Source organism: Amblyomma mixtum, chromosome 3 (genome assembly GCF_055824585.1).
Source record: "Amblyomma mixtum isolate Tamu chromosome 3, ASM5582458v1, whole genome shotgun sequence".
In the NCBI taxonomy this organism is placed as follows: Eukaryota; Metazoa; Arthropoda; class Arachnida; order Ixodida; family Ixodidae; genus Amblyomma; species Amblyomma mixtum.
In genome coordinates, this window is record NC_143014.1 from 9174930 (window position 1) to 9194476 (window position 19547).

Genomic DNA, 19547 nt, shown 5'->3' on the forward strand with positions numbered 1-19547 from the left:
TGTTAGCCACCCACTCCTCTATCTGGCGCTGATAGGCCCTGAGAGTAAATAAATGAATTGTAGTCTAAGCTAAGTCTCAGCAAGCATGCATTATGTTCAGTTTATTTTACCATGTTGACCAGTAAATAGTGCACAGAAAAAAGCTGCAAAGTGGAGCTTGACATGCCTCTCGCCCCTACACTGGAAAGCAGCAGGCAAGGCATACGTAACCACAAACGACAACGGAACATGCCAAGAGTGAAGTAAATCAGTAATGTTCCTCGTATTTATCACAAGGTATACTCTCTGCTCAGTAATTTATTACCCCGTTAGACATTCTGCAAGGAGTGCATACAATGATGTGTCACCACAATACAATGAGAATCATTAACCCTGTGCCAATACAGCAGCAAAGAAATTATGCCCAATAAATGCATTGCTTACATGCAACCAAGAGGCAAGAATGGGCCAACCTGGCACATATATGGAAAACAAGCTCAAAATAATAAAGAATGACATTTGAGCAGCCGCTCATTCCCCCACCCCCTCCCACAAAAAATATGAAAAAGGGTCCTCTTCACACGGCACGTTTGAAAGATGCGGCTGTAATATTTGCGAAAGTTCAACTACGTGTGAAATTCAGATATAAATAACGCCAACGCATGCGGTTGGAAGCGCGGGCAAACAGTAATCGTCTTCAGGTATCGACTGGTTCCACCTCCTGAGGGCCGCTGCTCGACGAATACCACTCAAGGCCACGTTCACATCCAACGAGCTTGTAATAAACTTTAAACAGGTGTTTATCATGACGCAGCAGCAGCTCATCAGTGCTATAGGCCAGTGCTGAATTTTTTAGCCTGAAAACGCAATCATCCACCGAAACGCGTGTCGACTGTTCCTCGCCAGATTCTTGCAGTCCCACGAGGGTGAGCAGCTTTCCCGCCGGCTTCGTCTCCTCTTTAGTTTAGTGCAGGGCCACTGTCATTGTGACGCACATTCTGCACGGTCGTTTTACTATGCATCGATGCCGCATGGGACAGCAAGCGGTTGTACACTCCAATGCGGCGTACGGGCCGCACACATACACACACCGTAACGACAATACAGCGCGCAGGACGCACGCAGCGAACACGGAAGAACAAAAACCGTTCTAAAGCACCTGTTCACTCAACACCACACACACTCCGCGCATGGTTCCGACTGCGGGCTTGGCTAGCGCTTCGACTCGTCACGGCCAAGCTGCATGCACTGCGCACTTGTGGTAACAACGCTCATGAAACGAAAAGAAAAATTTAATATGTAAAACAATTCAAGCTGTCAAGTAAAAAAGCTGCGGTAAAATTAAATACATCTGAAATGTTTTCAAGGTGGTGCGCTTTTGCGGCGTCAGCGATGTAAGCATGGACGCGAATACGCGAATGACGCTATGAATTTCCCGTGCAGCTCTGCTAGCCACCATAGCTCTGCAAATGGCATCGTGCTCAGCGTTTTGCGCGGCTTACTTGCCCGCATAAATTTTACTTCCTCCGTGCACACATGCTTGGTGAGGTGAACGGTGGTCGGTGCGAACAGTTTGAAGTTTAATCGACTCAAAATTGCTCAAGGAAAGTCAGCGGCATTGCATTTTTATTATTTCTGTGCATCGCGAGTGACTGGCGGCAGAGACACGGCATCGTCTCCGGTTTGGTGAACTTGTGAGAAGGTGAGCAATTTGTTCTCAGATTTTGAAAGCGGTTTTTTGCTTCTATAGTAATCCTGTGTCTCGTCGCATGTTATGTTCACGGTAACATCAGCACAACGTGCATGCGCTTTCTGTCTCTATTTGAAGTAACATTGGTCGATCAGCGTAAAGTTTTGGATTCAATTAAGCACAGGCTGTCCGTGTTGGTAGTGCGTGTCGAATGTGCTTTGAGATCATTCTGCGCTCGAGATGGTCTTCTGATAATTTATTACCAGGTATAGTCTAGAGATTTGGAACCGTTCATCCCACTGCAACAGTGCTGAAAAGCTGTTTTGTGTTCATGCATCTGCTGTCCTTAAACTTTTTGGTAATCATTCGCGTGGTTCCTTTGGATCTGGACAACCGGCTACTGTTGCTAGGGACGCCTCGCAGCAGAGCCCTTGGGGACGCCCAGTGAGTCAGCTGTTTGTCCAGGTGCAAAGTTACCTAAGGTACCATTCCAGACTTTTTTTTTCTGTCCATCAACCTCATATTCCTTGCAAAAATTACAGTATGCAATTAGGCACTAAAAAAATTGGTAACTTGGAGGAAAGGAAATGGGGCAGTAACTGTCTCTCAGTGGACTCCTGAACCTAAGGGAAGGAATAAACGAGGGAGTCTAGAGAAAAATGCACATGCAACATCAGTATTCTCTCTGTAGACTTTTCGAGACCTTGACTCATTCCTTCCAGGACAGTACCAAGCAGTAGGTGAACTGCACACAAATTTATTTTCCTCTGGTGCAAAGTAAAGAGTGAAAATGTTCTAAGACAAGTCTCTAGTCCGTTTCATTCTCACTGCATTCGCTCAAAGCATAATATGAAATGCTGTATTTCTTATACCCTGGTTTCCTTTACTTTGAGCAGTAGGTATTGACAATGAACATCAAGGCAACTCCACTCTCATTGCTTATTGCTGCTTTTAGGTTTCCTCCATGATTTTCTGTTTGCTCAGTCCTGGCCTTAACATATTTTCTTCTGCTGCTTAGCTTCGAACTATTGGCTAGGTTACATGGTTCTACTACTTCTATGTTCACTGTGAGGTTTGAGAGCTTGTTGCTTTGTTCTGTTTTTATAAGCATCTTTGTCTTCTCGAGGCTGATTGGCAGTCCGGAACAGAGACCACATGCGTTGTTTATGTTGAGATGATGACATGATAGCCTAACACATCGTATCGTTGCCATTCGAGCCCCCTGTGTACTTGCTTTGTTGCACTGGGAGCAAAAAAGTATAGTGGAAGTCGCAATGAGGCGCACTTTTGTTTAGACTAGTGGCAAAGGTTTACTGTTGCTTCGCAGTATAGTGCTCCCACCTGTTGCGCACGATCATTTAGATGGCTGTTAAATACTACTATCAAGGATTTAGCCATTGTAATGTCGCAGGTTTGTTGTGTAGGATTTCAGATCATTGTCTTGCACTGTTCCCGAAGCCGGTGGTGTGTGAGTTACGCCACTATGCTGTTGTATTTCTGTCCAGTGTAAAAAATATTTTCTGTGATTATGCTACACGCACAGGTTCATGGGGAAGTAAATATTTTGTGTCGCTTCAACCGGGTAATGCTTCAGAATGAACACATGCAAAAACCCATGCTGTTAAAAGCTTTGGCTTGTGTAACCAAAGTGTGAGGAGAATACTATTATGGCAGGGATTCTTGCATTGCAACCTTTTAAATTCCTTTTTTCTAAAAAGAATGACGCGAGGTTTCATGAGTTACAGCTCTCTTTCATTGCTTGCTCAGAGAAAGCGTTTATTGTAAGTAAGCAGTAGTCGCTTTTTTCTGTTGTTCAAGCAGCAGCATCAGCATGCCTCATCATTTTTGTCTTGAATGACTGAAGGTGCTTCCAGAGCATTGCCTTCTTTTTTTCTTGTTGTTTATTCAGCATGCAATATTGTGTCTATAGATTGCTCTTTAGCATTATTTTGCGTTCTCCCAAGCAAATTTTAGGCGACCAAATTCAGAAGCACCTTGTATTGGACTTACATGCTCGTTATTAATGCAGAAGTAATTATATGCCACACTGAACACCAAATCTACATCCTTCAGAGTGGGTCTAGAAGCTTGTCTCCGGACTCTTGCGTTCAAGGAGTTCTTACAGGTTTCACATATCTGCTTGGTGTTGGAAGTGACAGCCTTGACTGATAATGATATGCATTAGACACACATTATGCATTTACAGTTAGGCCGGAACGAAATGCGAACATACATGTGCAGTACTTTTCTACTTTGCAGCGAGGTATACATTTAGAAAGGGTTCATATATGTGTATTAGATAGATCTCTTAACCAGAAACAGGAATCAGGCTAGCTGCATACTCAAGCTGAAATCACACAGGTGAAATATTTTGTCTTGTTCATAGGCGCTGTTTGCATTTCATTTCAGCCTGATTGTGCACTACTGCCATAGCAGGTACCCTATCTAAACGAGACACTATCTTGTGGCAAATCATGCGCATATGTTTTAGACACGTGTGTGAAGAAATGTGCAGCTACAAACATTGCATACTTGGTTATTCATAATGCTTTTTTTTCTCATGTGCATAGAACAATGTTCAGCTACATTGCTTGCTTTGTTGCTACTACTTCTATTTTTCCACTAATATTAAACTACATATTAATCTCAGAGACCCGATGCTCGACTGAATGATCCTTCTGTGTCCCACTAGGAAGGCAAAAGCATCACGCCTAGGGCTCATTCACCTCCCTTCACCCCTGTTTTGGTTTCAGTCGGTCAGTTATGCTATTAATGAATGTAATCACTTTATAGGACAAGTATATATGAAAATATATTTTGGGCTAAATGAGGTTAACAAGTTATCCACTGTGCACAATGGTATGGTTGGTCTTGTACATCTTTACTTGGGTGTTAATGTTTCTTTTGTGGTTGATGTCTAAATAACTTTGCCTGCCTATTATATCCTAAGTCCTTTTATGCCTGTCTTCCTTCCTACTGGCTCTCTCCCTTTTCAGTCATTCCTTTTTCCTTTAAACTGGCGATTGGTCACAAGCCTGCTGTGGGAATGGCAGCTAGCACTAGGCCCCTTTTTTTTTCATTGAACCTGCACTGCTAATATTAACGCTAATAATACTGTATCAGTATTTATGTGATACTGCATTTTTTGTTATGCATAAATAGTTGGCTAAGCCAATGGTAGCAGTGTTGAATATCATGCATATATCTTGCATGCAATATCAGTATCAATTTATTCACTTTGGATGAAGGTTATACAAACAGGGTGATAAAAGCATCTGGGCCCTTAGCAAGCTGCTAGTTCGGGCCCATGCAATAAGCGCACAAAATAGTGTACCCAGGCGTCGGCATCAGAAAAAAAAGTGTACATTTTATATGAATAGAAGATGTTACACAAAACTATATCAGTATATTCACTATTACGCTACCCTATATTTCTTTCAGCTCAGCCGTTTGGCTGTAGATATTTTGTGCTGCTTTCCTAGTTTAGTCCACTCAAACTAAAACTTTGCGTTCTGTGTTGCAGGTAGAATCTACAATGAATGCCGCACTGTGTCTTGTAAGCAGGAGGCGGTGTTAATGGAGCCATGAACTTTTCTTGCGGATGACTGGCGTTGGCCTTATTATGCACTGAACCTCAAGTGTGAAGAGGAAAATGTCGTGTTGGATTTCTGCAGAGGTGAGACATCATGGTGAATCTACCAGTGCGAAAGACGAGACAAGAGACAAGACAGTCGCTGAGTCGCGGCCATAGTTTATTGAAGTGAATAGGGAATACATGAAGAAGCCAAGCAACAGCACAAACCATACAATTACAGATAAGCATACATGACAACATGAGTCAATGCCCCTGAACATTCCCCTGATCGAGATAGTCCAACTCATTGCGTGTCAGTGCGATAGACAACACACTTGCACATTAGTCACCGAGTCGTAAGGTGTGTCTAGCCTCAATAATCTACCATTTGATCTTCTCTGAATTTACTGCCAAAATGTGTACTGCCAAAAGGAAAGGGTAGCAGCCTTCAAATCCCTTGCAATATACAGAAAAGTTAGAACCCACTACCCTCTTGTGCTCCTGTAATCTTACATTGATACACCTTCCAGTTTGACCTATATAGACCCGACCACAAGATACAGTGTCTGATACCATGTTCATTTTACAAGGTACATATACATTTCACTCCACATGTGTACTTTTCTCTAGCCACATTCACAGAATTATTCTTAACAATTTTACATATTTTAAACAACTTATTAGGGGCCAAGAAAATCGCTTTTCCATCATACCTTCTGGCCGCATTTTTCAATTTGTACGACAATCTACGTACGTACGGTAACACAACCGGATTTTTGGCATCTCGCTGGCTGGCCCCGGCCTGATTGCGCCGGTCGCCGTGAAAAGCTTTCGGCTTCTTTAACAATTTATTGTATGCTCTTGCAATAACATGGTTAGGAAATCCTGCGTTCATTAACCTAAAATGTGCTCTTGGAAACTAGTCGTCATGCTGTGAAAGCATGACTTCATCAATTCTGAGCCCAGGCTTGACAGTCCAAAGCTATCTTTCACTAGCTTGTAATAGCCAACTTGTGTCCAAGTAGCAGCTTAACACTCCTGGGTGAATATCACCAGCACACATGGTGTGTGCAGATCAACTTATCAAGATAAGGTCCAGAAACCGCAGCTCTTTTTGTGGTGACATTTGCTCCAAGGTAAACCTAAGACAAAGGCCTTGCTCCTTAAACAGCTTGAGAATATGTTCACATCCCAAATTATCAGAACCTTTGTAAAAGACCAGAAAATCATCAACATAGCAAAAGATTTTTTCCCGCAGTCCATGCAAGTCCTAGACAATCATTCTATACACCCTACTTAAAATATCTCTTAGCACAAGACCCATCTTCGAACCACTACATATACCAGATTTTTGAACACATACCACACTGCAGTACTCTACAGCCATGCTCTTAAAATAAATGCTATTCACTAGCATGCTCTTCAGATAAATTGCAGAAAAGGGTTCTTGCAAAATTTTGTCTGATTATTTGCAAAAGCATTGGTCTACTTCGCATGTTGAAGATCCGTTTCTTGTACTCAATTCGCAGCGTGGTTGAGTATCTGAAGAATGGCAATCCAGCAGATTGTCTGGTGGTTAGTGTCGATGTAGAACTATTTTATTCCATCCCGTATGATTACACAATCATCAGCAAAAAGTCTGATATGGGAAGGACCTTATGAAAAGCTTGTGAATGTGTATATCGGAGCACAATGATGAGCTTGTGTTTAGGAACAGGTGCCTCAAAAGTCTAGTATATGTATCGATTGAATGCCTCTGTGCTAAGTAATATTGTCACGTTGTAGTGACGGCAGTCCAGCGGTCAGGAAGACACCAACCAGTCTTGGAAACGAAGCTCTTTATTTGGGCTGACTTGCGCCCACAAAAGCACTGAGTCACTCGGCGGCGGCGTAAGCAACAAACGTGCTCGTCGGTCGTCGAACTACGAATGTCCGCCGCTCGCGGCATCGCTCAATTTAAAGCCGGCAAGGAAACTTCCAGATAACAGGTCAAGATCATCTACGGTAATCTGGAAAAACCTAGATGCAGCCTTTCATGGCTGCGAACAATCGAGATTAGTCTGGTCGCTTCTCGCGCCACGAACAAAAGTGATAACGACCCTTTCCTGCTGCCTTGAGCGTGAACGAACACACACTGCAATGATACGTGGCATTATTCTCTTAAGCAGGGTGGATGGAGTGATTGCCAAGAACTTGCATGGGCTGGGGGAAAATCTTTCACTGCGTCTGATTTTCTGGTCTTTTACAAAAGGTTGCGATAGTGTGGGACCTGTGCATATTGTCAAGTTGTTTAAGGAGCAAGGCCTTTCTTTAACTTAGCGTTTCCTTAGAGGAAATGTCCCATCAAAAAGAGCTGCGGTTTCTGGGCTTCACCTTGATGTTCTGTACATGCCATGTATGCTGCCGATATTCACCCAGGAGTGTCAAGCAGCTACTTGACTATTGGCCGAACCATTCTAAGCTAGTGAAAGATAGCATTGCGTCATCTAGGCTAGGCTCAGTATTGATGAAGTGATGCTTTCACAGCATGACAAGTGGTCTCCATGAGCAGATTTTAAGGCTTACGAAAGCATTATTCCCCAACCATGCTATTGCAGGAGTGTGTGATAAATTGTTAAAGCTGAGCGTATAAGATTGATCAAGTTGGTCAGACATGCTAAAGGTAAGAATGGCACAGCATCATGTAACGAGTTCAGCAGGAGAGCACACACGCATTAGTGTCAACCTTGGAGCAGATACAGAATCCAAGAGCGTGTGCTTGACATTCAGCGTTGGCAGTCAAGGGTCGGGCTCATTCAATCTTGAATGTTCAAATCAGTGTTTTCTCATTTCCTTGACTGTCAGTGCTGACTGTCAAGCACGTGCTCTTGGATTCTGTATACACTCCAAGGTTGGCACTTGTGCGTGTGCTTGTTGTCCTGCTGTCCTTATTACTTGATGCTGCGCCATTCTTCCCTTTAGCATGTTAAAGCTAAAACCCCTATTGGCAGGATACGGCCGGGGCCAGCCATCGAGATACCAAAAGATCGACTGTGTTACTGTACATACGTAGATTGTCGCACAATTTGAAAAATCTGGTCAGAAGGTATGACGCAGAAATGGTGCTCTTGGCCCCTAATAAGTTGTCTACAAACTGTAAAATTGTTAAGAATAATTTTGTGAATTTGGTCCAGGAAAAGCATATGTGCCTTGTAAAATGTATGTGGTGTATCGGATACTGTTATCTTGGGGTTGCGTTTATGTTGGTCAAACTCGAAGGTGTGTGAATGTAAGACTACGGGAGCACAAGAGATATTTAGATATTGGTAGGGGTTCTAACTTATCTGTACATCGCAAGGAATGTGAAGGCTGCGAGCCATTCCTTTTCGCAACACTCATTTTGGCGATACATTCGGAGCAGATTAACCGGAAAATTATCGAGGCTAGACACATCTTATGACTCGGTGACAAATCTGAGAGTGTGCTGTCCATCGTGTTAATATGCAACGAGTTCTACTATCTAGATAAGAGGAAAGTTAAGAGCGATCTTTTACTCATGTTGTGGTATAGCATATCTATAACTGTGTGGTTAGTGGTGTTGTTTGGCTTTTCTATGTACTCCCTGTTTACTTCAATAAACTTCAGTTGCGAGTCAGCGCCTGCTTTGTCTCCTTTCTTGTCATTGTCTCGTGCTGGTAGGTTCACGTACTTGCAGAGTAGATTCACTGAATTGTATACTTGCAGAGGCTTGTGAAGAAAAACCAGAGGAATTTTCTTTCCTTTGTCTGGAATGGAAGTTAAAATTTTTTTTCGCATTGCTAGATGGTTGCAGCATGAAATTCCATTCTGGAAGGGTGAACCCACTAAATTGTACATTTTGTGTGCAAGGGTACTGATGCTTGCATGAAACTGAAAACATTCGTCCAGGCTATCTGGCTAGCCTCCTTCTTCCTTGTTCCCAGATTTTTTTAAACAATACTTTGTCAGATTTATTTTGACCAGAATTTCTAGCATGTTAATTACACCACATTTTGTGATCATATACAACAAAATTAAAACATGATGATCACTGGTGCATGGTTTAGTCTGGGGTAGAATGATGAGAAGTACCTAGTATATAGTAAAATTTATTATTACTAGTCTAACATAAACAAAATTGGTCTTTTTTAGTGGAAAATTTTGCTACCAGAGAGTCGGAGCGGCATGGCATGACGAAGACTTGGACAGTGTGCATTCCAAAGTACCTGTGTTCATGTCGGCACGAGAACTTGCGCACAGTGCTTCAAACAGTTGGTGAGTACCTTGGTGCTGTGCTTCTGCTTAAATAGATAGGTAGATATTTTATTTTAAATGTGCCTGAACAGCCAATTGGCCTAAACGAGTGCACACTAAGTCAATACAAACACCATGACGTGAACAGACATAATACAGAAAAATGGTCACAAATACGATGATAATAATAGTAAAGAAAAACAAGCATAATGAATAAACAATGAAAACAGCAAATTAGGCAAATATTTCTGTGTCATAAAAAGATGAATTGTGTTATTTGCAAACGAGTCATTGGTGAAATGGCATGCATGTCAGGATAAAATCTATCATAGCATTTGGTGGTTTTTCCCTGAGGCACACGAAATCGCAGTGACATCAATAACGGCTCACAGTCAATAGAGCTGAGCACAACTTTATGTAGAAAATCCGTGTCATAAAGAGTAGACATACCAAGGTCTGCTAGAAAAAAGTCGTCGCCTTAGAAACGACAGCGCTCAATATATCTATCACAAAGGATGCATACAATCTTCTGCTGAACATTTTCGATTTCATCGCTAGAGGTAACAGAGGCACTATTCTAAGCTACTGATGCAAATTCAAGACGTGGCATCACGAGAGCACAGTAGCCAAATTATGTTTTTAATCTGAATAAGAGTGTGTATCTGAAAATTTGAGCAAAAATTGAGTAGCATTTAGATATTCTTGCACGAAATACCACTGTTAAAATCGGTTATAAATGACATGTCTCACATGTACACTTATCTGCTGAATATAGTAAGCATGGCTTGCGACCTGAGTGCCTCCAATGTATGAAAAAAATGGCCAGATTACTGCATGACGCTTGGAGCAACCCAGTGTAGCACATTCAGGCTTCATGGAGCGGAGAATGAAGGCAGTAATAACTTTAAGAACAGAAAACACACGACCAGGAAGATGACAGAACACACTGACACTCGGTGCATGAAGGGCATTATGGAGTTGCCTGTCGTGTCGTGCAAGATGGAGGTCGCACAGACAGATGTTAAACATGAGTCGATGCAGATACCTTCTGTCATTACGTAGTACTCACTGCAGAACTCAACAAAAAAGAAGCAACGGTAACAGCTGAGCATGGCCAGACTCTTGTGCTTTCCTCCGCAAGCAATCTGGAAGCGCAACTCTTCGAAGTCTTTTGTGCTTTCGCTCGACATATACATCATCACTGCATGTGTCGAGGAAAAGTACATACCCTTAATGTCAAATGACATAGCACATACAGGACCCAGTAACAGCTTACTTAGGTGTTCTGATGCATCTACAGGGCACCTCATGAGAGATTTTTAGGCTTCAGAGCACTCTATCTACAGGGCGCCTCATGAGAAATTCTTAGGCTTCAGAACACTCAGCCCTTGCAGAAATTGTTTCAAAGTTTGTTGCCACATGGACCTCTTCGTAATAATGACCCTAAAAGCGAGCCTTCCTTTAGTGTCACAAAAAGAGGCCTAGGACATGGGTCTTTTTTGCTCCTTAATTAGAACCAAAATGTTTGCGAGCGAGATCTTTCACAGATATGGAATGATTTCACGAAATGTCAAAGACAAGACTGAAGCTGTGCGAAGCAATACCAGCAACAGCCCTGCCGCGGTGGCTCAGCAGTTACGGCGCTCGGTTGCTGACCCGAAAGACGCGGGTTCGATCCCGGCCGCGGCGGCCAAGTTTCGATGGAGGAGAAATTCTAGAGGCCCGTGTGCTGTGCGATATCAGTGCACGTTAAAAAACCCCAAGTGGTCGAAATTTCCGGAGCCCTTCAACACGGCGTCCCTCATAGCCTGAGTTGTTTTGGGATGTTAAACCCTAATAACCAAACCAAGCGATACCAGTTACAAACACATCACAGCTGTTGAAGAAGCTGAAAGATTCATGCCTTCATCCTTTTTCTACATCAGACACATGACTATACTTTGTCTTTCTGGGCCATCATTTTGAAAAGGTTAACATGGCAGCGGCCTTCGGTTAAATTTCTGCAAGAAGCCCTTTGTGGAAACTTAAGCATCTGTTCCTCGTGAGGCGCACTGCAGAGATATTTGAATATCTTAGTGAGCTGCAACCAGCACCTGTGGCTGCATTTTCACTGACATCAGAGATTAGTACATTTTCTTGCCGATGCTGAGATAATGGAAACTATGACTGAAAGCATAAGGTTTCGGGGAAGTATGCTTCCTGATTGCTTGTGGGCAAGTGCCGGGTAACCACCAATCCAATGGGTACAAGCTTTCTCCTCACCTGGTGCTCGTCTTCTTTAGGGTGAAATGCCTGCCAAATGGTTCATTGCCCCACCTTGAGATGAAGAAAATACCTTGTGCCATGGTGCTCTTTGTCCTCAGATTCCCTCGCGCCATCAAAAATCACAATCATCATCATGCTTGTGGGCAAGTGTCTGGCCTTTTTCAGATGTTACCAATGTTCCTTGCTCACTAAGTTGTGCATTGAGTACTATGTAATGAAAGGCATCTGCACTGAATTGTATTTGGCACCCATCCTTAGCTACTTTCTATTTGCACAAAATTGTAGACAACCGTAAAGACTTTCATGCACATAGTGGTGTCCGAGTAAGCGCATTTTGTCTGCTTCTTCCTGGCCCTGTGGTTTTTGCTGTTTACTGTTATGAGAAATAAATTTTAGGCAATGAATCATGTTGGTTTGGTTCTCAGTAAATGGCTTTTACAAGCTTCTACGAAAGCCGATTGTTCAATAGCGGATGGTTCAAATGTATTTGTGAAATTTATAATAGGTGTTGTGTGGCTACTAAATGAGGATTTTTTTATCTTTTCAGATGGATCCGACAGCAATGTTTAGAGGTACAATGTGTGCAATTTGTCATGAAAATAAAACGTATCTACTTGTACTCAACCAAACACTTGCCACTCTTTCATTCTACGTTGCATTCTTTGTACGTGTGCAATACATAAAATGCATGAAAGTCTTGTACATAATAGTTATTTCCTCGGCCCCTGGACTGCTATATCTGCAGTGAACGTTCTGGGCAGAAGCCATACACAGATGCATGTGCATGTACTACTGAAAGTATTATCGAGAGCAAAAATAACAGACCCCTGCCAGCGCGTGCCGATCTGTGCCAAACTGCATGCAAGCGCCGCTTGACGAAGCACTCCAGATGCTGAGACGAGCGCAATGGCACGCAATGCGTAGCGCTCCTCGAGATGGGCGCACGCCACTGCGCTGGTCTCGGCACTAGGAGCGCTTCGTCAGGCGGTGCTCGCATGCAGTTGGGCGCGGATCGGCACGCGCTGGCAGGGGTCTGTTATTTTTGCTCTCGATAGTAAATAATTACAATGCAGATTATTTCCGTTCTAGATCAGATGACTTCCAAGTGAACGCAGGAAGTATGCATACACATTACGGGACCTTTAATAAGAACACAACAGAAGCATTCGTTGCAAAGAAACGATTTCATTCTCGTTCATAGCATAGCGTAACTTTCCGTTACCAAAAATGTGACAACCGTCGGACGGAGTCGCTGTATTCATGTTGCGGAAAACCCTCCGGCAACGCATTATCAGCGGGTTTCTCTGTACTGAGGAGCATTTTTTTTTACAGTGTAGAGCTGTGGATTATTGTTCCATCAGAGAGTGAATACACGTCTCCTCTCATGCTAGTGCAGGTAGCTGGCAACGTGCCGAGACCTTGCATTGCTGCAGCCAATTCCTAATTTGACGAAAGGAGTAGAGACTGCTGGCCGGGCCGCCTATGACTTAACGCCATGATTTAACGCGGGCATACTCGCAAGTGCCTCTGACAGAAAGAGCGCGCCGTTACGCGGCGTTTATCTCACCCATGGGTACCTTTCGACCCCTTGTGATGTGCTTTGGGCTAAAAAACACTCCCTTTTAAGGCGGAAGTCTTTAATGCCTCATCGTTGTAAGCAGGAGTTGTCGACAGAAATGCCACGTTTTTCAATTGGTCGAAACGGTCGTGACGTCACAGTGCGCGAATTTCAAACGGGGCCAATTGTACTTTGGCTAGTAACCATGCAACCAATTAAAGGGATAGTATAGTGATGCTCCAACTAAGTGGGAATGAGTTTAGTTGACTGCTTAATTACCAAATCAGCCTAATTAACCTTTCTAGTCAGACCAGATAAATAAATAAATCCGAGTAGGAAATTGGGCGAGTTCGCGATTCGAACCGCGGTCTACGGAATGCGAGGCGAGCATGCTAACCACTCCGCCATGACAGTTCGATGGTTTGGAATGAACAAAGGCGCGTCTAGTGCATACGGTGTCTTCGTTCACTCCCATCTTCCTGCATTCCCTTACGGCGAGGTTCAGGTGTCCACAGAGATATGCGAGACAGATACATTTCCTTTCCTCAAAAACCAATTTACCGACGAGCAAGGCGTACAACCGGACGGGCGATGGCGTTCTGTGGACCCTCTGGCAGCGCTGCAAGACGCTGTCGCGTTGCACGCTTAGAGGCAAAGCCTAACATCCCAGCCACAAATCAGTGACACAAGCAGCAACACCGTGTTTAAGGCTTTCGCCTCACCGCCCTTTAGGTCAACAAAGTGCCCCCCTGAATTTTGCTTTTCCCGCTTAATGGATCGTGTCCTCAGGGGGACGGGAGAATTTGCGCTTTCTTACCTCGACGACATAGCGGTTTTCTCGTACAGCTGGGATGATCATTTGCGTCACTTGTGGGAAGCATTAACCCGGGTGCCGAAAGCCGGCCTCAAGGTCAGGGCGGAGTAGTGCCAGATTAGAAAAACTCAGGTAGAATACATAGCGCATGATATCGGACGGGGAGCCCGAAGGCCGCTGGACGCAAAGGTGCAAGCAATCCAGGAGTACCTCGAAGCAACAACATAATTGTGCCACACGGAGTTGTTGTTTTCCTGTGTTGTCACGGGTCTGGGCACCTAGCCAGTCAAGGCAAAAAACCATGTTGTCAGTCGGCGCCTTTGTTTGTGTTAATCGTTCTTGTCCGTGTTCCGACCGCGCTGTTGCTGTCAAAATGTGTAGCTAACAAGCCACACACTATATATTACGCTTATGCTCCGTTGAGGACCATTGCCAGCTGTGGAGGTTATGTGGGCTGACTTTACTACGTGGCCCACTGCGACTCTGACGTCCATTCGTGGTGCACTGACCAGCTGCAACCAGCCCAGACAGCGGTAACAGACTAGCCAGGCAGGCGCCATCGAGCTACTTTGACCAAAGGCGCTGTAGTTCGGAGAAGACACAAGAAACGTCGGCGTAGGGACGGCTTCTGGCGACGGTGTCGCCGTGAACGAACGCATCTAATCCTATTCGCCTGCGATGTGGAAGGTGGCGCTTCTCCTGCACTGTGCTCTCCCGTTGACCGGCGGAGGAGACACCGAGCGGCGGCGGCGGCGGCAGCGCCAACCCACCGCCCCCTTGCACCTAAGCGGGCCGACAGAGCGGGAGTGGACACGGCTTATTCGTCCTTCCCTCGTGAAGAGTTCACCGGTGTGAGCCGTCAGAACTCGTGCCTCCCACGGACGTGATCGCCGCATAAGTAGCCAACGACCCTTTGGGCCTGGTCGTTCCGTGGGAAACCGCAGTCCGCGACTGCAAGGCGCCAGGATTCCTTCTTGCCTGTTTGTGTTGGCTGTTTGTGGCGTCACGTGGTGAGAGCGGAGCCTATGAAGAGGCTGGAGGCCCATTGGACGCACGACCAGCTACCGTATTCCCAAGCTAGGTGCCTGGGGAATATCAACTGTATTTAAGCCGCAATCTGGAGTGTTTCTGGGCACTTGATTTCTGACTTTAGGACCCCTGTTATTTTGTGAATATGTAAAATAAACCTCCAAGCTTGCTAATTTTCCTGAAGGCTTCCCTTTGTAGTCTGCCCACTTCATCGCTATGCGGTGAAGACCTCGGTTCCGATCCCCAAGCGCATCAGTAAAGAAACGCTGCCTAATCGGTCTGCAATGTGATGATGATATTTGAGACCAGTTTTTTTTTATTGATATCGCGAGAACTTTTGAATCTGAGTATATTTACAGCTATAGCATAAACATTACTGCAAAAGAGGCTGTCCGAACCGGCGTCTTCATATTTTAAGGCACTTGCTGACGAAGGGCGCTTTATTACCAGTTTAAAAGTAAGAAACAGCGCGAAGAAACATGGACAGACGAAGAACTGCTCAGTTCGGATAGCGCGAGCACTACATTGTCGTCGTGAGCAATGCGCCACCTGATTAGGTGGTGTTATTCTCCCCTTATAACAGCATTGCCGTTACTCCGAAAACACCGCAATCGAAGTAAGGCTAAAACAGAAATTAAGCGAAAAACGATCAAAACGCCCAAACTGAAGCGCGCGACGAGTTCAGAAATATCGCTATTACCGTGAACAGTACCGCTTAAGCCACACAACGTGAACAATGTCACATGAGCTGTCCGTTTCGTGGCTACGCGGCACCACTCGGAAGCAGTATATCATCACTAAGACAACGTAGCACTTTGTAAGGGCCGAATAGCGGCAGGGTAGTTTCTCAGACAAGCCTTGGCGATGGGCAGGAGTCCACACACAGTCTTGGTCACCGGATTTGTAGACAGCCTGTCGATGGTGAAGGTTGTAGCGGCGCGCATCCATGTTGTCCTGTTGACCGATGTTCACACTGACGGGCCTCTTCAGAACGTTGGGCAAATTGTCGGGTGTTCTGGCCGAGCTTGTCATCCTCTGGGCACGGGAGCATGACGTCAAGCATGCTCTGTACTTCATGTTCGTGCACAAGGCGAAACGGCGTGAAGCACTTAGTTTCCTGCTGGCTGGTTTAATATGCGAATGTGACATACGGCGGGGCGTCATCCCATGTTTTGTGCTGGATATCTACGTACTGTCAGCAGCAAAAGTTTGCGGGATCTCCAGCGCGTGGCGGAGCGACGCAAAACTGCATTGCTGCGCCATCTGCCGCAACCGCGCCTGATGACGAGGCTCGCGGCACTTCCGCGCCAGTCATTCTTTGCGCATGCCTGTCCTATCTTTGCTATCAGGCATGTCTCATCGCTGGCTTCCCCCGGGGTGCGCTTTTGACGCTCGTCACAGCCGCTGGAGCGTTGTGGAACCGCCGCCGCGCGTCTGCTTCGCCTGCTGCGATGGTGGACGGTGGATGCCTGAGCATCTTTTGCACGGCGCGCTATATTCCCTGAATAAATGTTATCTTCCAAGACGCGTTGCTGGACTAGCAAGCATTATTTTCGACTGATAACATGAGCATCGATAAGATGTCATTGCGACCCCCAATTCCTGTTCGTCGTGCATTATTCCTGAAACCAGAATTGAGGTTGGTGTCTGTAGTGCAACGATGGTGCCTCGTGTTCCGGAGGATGAAAGACGATACATCGCACGCCTCTTCGTGGAAGGTGTGCCCCAGAAAGAAATATGTCGCCTGACAGGAAGGCCTAAATCGGCAGTAACACGAGTGGTGAAAGCATTCCGAGACGATCAAGGACGAATTGCTGACGCCCACCGCAGTGGACGACCGAGGGTCACTGAGGAAGAAGACGACGGACTGATTATTGCCGCTGCTGTGGTTGATCCCTTCTTGGGCGCCAAAGAAATCAAGAAAGAGCTCGGCATTCATGTGTCATGCGATACAATTAGAAGGCGCCTCAAAGAAGCGGGATTAAAAAATTGTGCCGCAGCACAAAAGCCCTATTTGACAGAGAACCAACGCCGGCAGCGGCTGGAATTTGCTAAGGCGTACGAGCACTGGGGTGTTGAAGACTGGGGCCAAGTCATCTTTAGTGATGAATCCACGTTCTGCACTAGGTGGGACCAACAGCAGCGTGTGGCGGCCTCTCAACTGCAGGTATGACTGAGGTTCATGTTTTTAACATAAAGTATTTAAATCTTAGATACAAATCCGTACTTTAAAATGAAGAGGAATCCGCATTTTATCTTTGGCGAGCAGCTTACTGTCCAATGAAGTGTTCAGAATATACCAGCCGGATCTGTTCACCAGCCATCCTAGAGCAACTGAGTAACTCATATAGCAGCATTCTCGTCACGTGAGCTTTCTTTTTTTAACTCGGACATTTTTTCTCAAAAGCCCTATTTCTTATAAGGCAAACAAACATAACAGTTTACAATATTTTAAGTTTCCTTTTCGTGCGCCGATTCGGTTTTCGGCAACTTATTCTCAGTGATGACAGCGGTTGTACTTGCCGCAGGTATGGCGTAGCTCATAATGATAGTTCTTTTTCTCGTTTGTTTTAGATACCGACCGGAGTACACGCAGTGCGTGCTATCGAGTGGCCGCTGCAGCGTTGCCGTCTGGGGAGCCATCAGCAAAGATGGACTCGGCCCTTTGGTCCGCATCGATGGAACTTTTAATGCTCCATCATACTGCGACATCATTAAGAAGACACTGGTGCCGTATGCCCTGGACGGCCCGTTTCCTGACGGCTTTTACTGGCTGCAGCACGACCGCAGTCCAGTACATACTGCGCGCCTTACGGAAGCTACACTTGACTCTTGTGGTGTGCTGCGACTGCCGTGGCCTCCGAGCGGCGCGGACCTGAATCCTATCGAGAATTTGTGGGGACTAATGAAAAGGCGCCTCGCTGCCCAAAGGCGCCACATCCCCAACGCCGATGCTCTTTGGAGAGCAATTGAAGAGGGCTGGAGCGCACTGAGCACAGAAACTGAAACTGTGAGGGCTCTGTACGCGTCCATGCCGCGGAGAATCGCTGAAGTGATAGCGTCAGAAGGCCACTATACCGGCCACTAAATGGTACCTGCCCTAAAGCTCTCTTTATGATCTTTTGTTCGTTTTTGTTTTTCAGGAAAGCACCTCAATTTAAATATATCTCTTTTTCACCACCATCGATTGCGTGCTTCTTTTTCATATTTTCATAACCCTTGGTGTAGCCTCTTGTTCGAAATCAAGCCTGGACACGTAATTTATACCATTTCTCATCGAACGCCACCATGTAGGTTTGGAGGAGTATACATTCTACAGTTAAGCATGGTGACACAGTGGCAGTATTCTTTTTGCGGGAGCGGAGGCGAGAACCCATGGGCCATGCGATGACATGAAACGACTGTAAATAAAAGATATGACTCAGAAAACTGCAGACTACCTCCACGTTCATGCTCATAATTGAAGCAAAACTCGGAAATGTCACGCCAGGCAAGCAGCCAGCAATTGTTTTTCGGGAAGGAATCAGGGTGATTTTTGGGTCAAGCAAGTTAGGTGGTACCATTGTGTGGCACGTGTCCATGAACAACACTGGCAAGCGAGCGGGAGGTAGAAGCTCGATTTCGGTGGTTAATTGGGGCCGAGGGGGGGGGGGGGGGGGACGACACGCCTCTCGTATACGTTCGTAGGAAATAACATCTCAATTCGTGTTAGGTTTTTCCTGTGTTAACGGAAAGGTGTACTCGTTGTAAATGGCTGAACACACATCTTAACTGAGTCGAAAGGACTCGAATTACATTTAACGCTCAAGTCATTTATTCAGAGAATATAGCGCGCCGTGCAAAAGATGCTCAGGCGCTCCGTCCACCATCGCAGCAGGCGAAGCAGACGCGCGGCGGCGGTTCCACAACGCTCCAGCGGCTGTGACGAGCGTCAAAAGCGCACCCCGGGGGAAGCCAGCGATGAGACATGCCTGATAGCAAAGATAGGACAGGCATGCGCAAAGAATGACTGGCGCGGAAGTGCCGCGAGCCTCGTCATCAGGCGCGGTTGCGGCAGATGGCGCAGCAATGCAGTTTTGCGTCGCTCCGCCACGCGCTGGAGATCCCGCAAACTTTTGCTGCTGACAGTACATTAATAGCATGTCCGCAATGGTCCTGTTCAATCGTTCGGTCAAGCCATTGCTCTGCGGACGGCAGGCTATCGTATTGCGGTGCGTTGTGCAGGTCAACTGAGAGATGTCGATGATTAGCAGCGCTGTAAACCCTGTTCCTCTGTCGGTAATAAGGTACGAAGAGGCGGCATTTGCAAGACGCTGTCGTGCATGAAAAACTCCATGACTTCGGAAGCTGTGCCACGAGGGATCACCTTGGTCCCAGCCTAGCGAGT